Source organism: Echinops telfairi, unplaced genomic scaffold (genome assembly GCF_000313985.2).
Source record: "Echinops telfairi isolate 266 unplaced genomic scaffold, ASM31398v2 ScPeMD7_5592;HRSCAF=6446, whole genome shotgun sequence".
Taxonomy (NCBI): Eukaryota; Metazoa; Chordata; class Mammalia; order Afrosoricida; family Tenrecidae; genus Echinops; species Echinops telfairi.
Genome location: NW_022109491.1, coordinates 36532437 through 36535631, shown reverse-complemented (window position 1 = coordinate 36535631; position 3195 = coordinate 36532437).

Sequence of the window (3195 nt, the reverse complement as noted above, 5' to 3'; positions counted from 1 at the left end):
GGAACTGTCAGTCCCGTTGTTTTCTCCTCCAGATTGTTGCATTTAAAAAATTTTAATGGTTGTAGAAATGTAATGCTCAGTTCAAAGAATAATTATGACACAAATATTTGTGCAACCACTACCCAGTTAAGAAAACCTTACATTGTAGCACATGGGACTTCAGAAACACTGGCAGCATCAAATGAACTGGCTGGCACTTCCTTGACAGATGAAGGGACTGAGGTCTCACAATGGAAACTGTCTTACACAGATACTATATGGGTTTTTTGTAACATTCTCAAACAAATTTACTATTTGTATGTATCTACAGTGCTTTTCACCATTTGGTTACTTTTTATGATGCTTTAAAGCAACTATATATACATCACTTATAATGTTATGAGAGAAATGGTGACTCTGAACGTAGAAATAGAAACATGTTGAGCCTAAAGGACAAGGAGGAGCCAGTCGGACGAGGAAGGACTTCTTTACCATTAATTAAGTCAGTAGAAAGTTGTTCTGAACTTGGGATTGTGTAATAAGCCTATGAAGTGAGTCATAAATAACTTCCCTAAATTGAGCTGTGCACATGTACTCTGTGATAACACAATATAACATTACCGACATATATAAATTAGCAAAACAGAAATATGCCACTAAATAATTTCTGTAACTTTTTAATTGGCTTTGAAACATGTAATAAGCAAGAACACATAGAGGTCATGCTCTAAATGACATCAATTCAAATCTATATAAACTAGCAATATATATATATTGCTATATACAGCTATATATATATATATATATAGTCATACAACAATGCTCTTAATTGACAGTAACCATGCAAATGATAGAGCAAACCATAACCACATACATGGCATGCAAACCTGGAGGTTCTTCTAGCTTTGGAGAAAGAGGAAAGGAATGAAAGCATTCTCTGAACGTTTTTTTTCAAAAAGGGACAGGCTGAGAAGCCTGCTAAGATACTTCTCATCACTACTAAACTTGACCCCAAGCTATTAAGGACCTCCCCTGAGTTTGAGGGAGAGTCAGGTTTGTTCTCTCAGACAACCCATTAAAGGTGAGAGCCTGAAAGCTAACGATGTTGACGCTACATTTTAAACTGGCATGGTAATTGTTCATTCTAATTCTCCAATGTCAAATGAATGTCTTCAGGTCTTACTGGTGTGCTTTGCAATAACTACTTTGCAATAAACTAAACAAGTTTATCCATCCCCAAGCTAATAATCTTATATGTCCTTATCATAACGTCTTTCAGGATACAGACCACAAAGCAGTTATAGAAAATCATTCATTCAAAGCCCCAGACCAGGTTGTCTGACCTCTGAATGCTCATTTCCAATTGGGTGATAGATGGTAGGGGTGCGGAGGTTGTTGTTGCTTGCTATCATCTGCTCCTATGCACAATAGAATGCAACACTGCCATCCTCACAATGGTCTGTATGTTGGGCCATTATTGCAGCCACTGTGCCAATCCATCTCATTGAAGCACCTTCTTGTTTTCATTGCCCCTCCGTGGCACCAGGTCCTTCTCCGAGAATTGGTTCCTCAGGATCACATGCACAAATGACCTAAGAGGAAGTCTCAGTGTCTTCCCTTCCAAAGAACATTCTGATTGTACTTCTTCCAAGACAGACTTTTTTCATTCTTCTTTTAATCCAGGCCATGGTCAACCTCATGTGCCAGCATCATAATTGAAAGGCAAGGCATCTCCTTTGTTCTCCTCCCTTGTCCAGCTGTCACATGAATAAGAGGTGATTGAAAATACCATGGCTTACTTCTATTAGCATAACACAGTTCACAAAGACAATACTTTACATATTACTTGAGTGAGTAGTAACTAAGATCTTAAATACTTGTGCGCAGCCATCTGAGGTGCACACCTTGGTCACTCCCCATCTGGAGGAAAGAAGAAAGATGCAAATAGAAATACATCTGAAACAGACCGGTGGACCATGTAAACCTTCGTCTCTACAACTCCGAGACCAGAAAAAACAAATGGCTACTTCTTCCAACTACCGAAAAGGATCACATTGCAAGGTCCTGGATAGTACATGAGAAAAATGTGGGGCGAAACTCGAAGTCCTAAAGGAGATCAGGCCTGCTGGTTAGAAAGAGACAGACAGGTGGGACCTTTGAGACTATTGCTCTTAGTCACCCTTTGGGTCTGAAACTGAACATACCTCTGTGGTTAAAACAAATCAATCAGATGATTTCTAAAGGGCAGTATTTACCCAATGTCAAAATTCAGAGGGTTAAAAAAGAAGAAACAGCAACAACAAACCAGGGAGAAAGTGGAATGGGTGATAGTACAGTGGGGGATTGCACTGGAGGAGTTGAAATTACTGTATATGAATTGTTGGATGAAGACTGATTGCTCTACAAACCTTCATCTAATTTATAATAAAAAGAAAAATGAAAGAAAGAAAATACCAGGAATTAGACCAGGCATGCCTTAGTCCTCAAAGAGAGATCTGTGTTTTTTCTTTCTTTGTTTAATACTTTAAAGAGTCTTTTGCAGTAGATTTTTCCCAGTGTAATATGTTGTTTGATTTCTGCACTGCTGCTTCCATGGGTAGAGGAATGCTGGTGGTGTAGTGGACCCTTATGCCTTGGGCTGTGATCCACATGGTTGGCAGTTCAAAACCACCAACATGGGAGAAAGCTCCGTGGTTGAAAGACTGGGCTTTCTACTCCTGTAAACAGCTACAGTCTCAGAAACCTACAGGAGGTTGCTATGAGTCAGCATTGACGCGATGGTAGTGACTTTGGGTTGGTTTGGCTTCCATGGGTATTGATTGTAGATCCAAATAATGTGAATTCATTGACAACTTCAATGTTTTTTCCATTTATCGTGATGTTGTTTATTGGTCCAGTTGTGACGATTTTTCTTTATGCTGAGATGTAATCCACATTGACTGTGATCTTTGATTTTTATCAGAAAGTGTTTCAAGTCCCCTTTATTTTCAGCAAGCAAGGTTGTGTCATCTGCATATAAACTGGTAATGAGTCTTCCTACAAACTAATGCTGCATTCTTTTTTATATAGTCCAGGGATTCTTAAATTTTTTTCCACTTGTGACCCCTTTTCAACTGCAAAATTTGCAACATGGGAAAGTGTTGATACACCTTAATTTTGAATAAATTGTTGGTCACTGCATGTTCATAAACCTTTTATTGTTGCCAGATTTTTCAC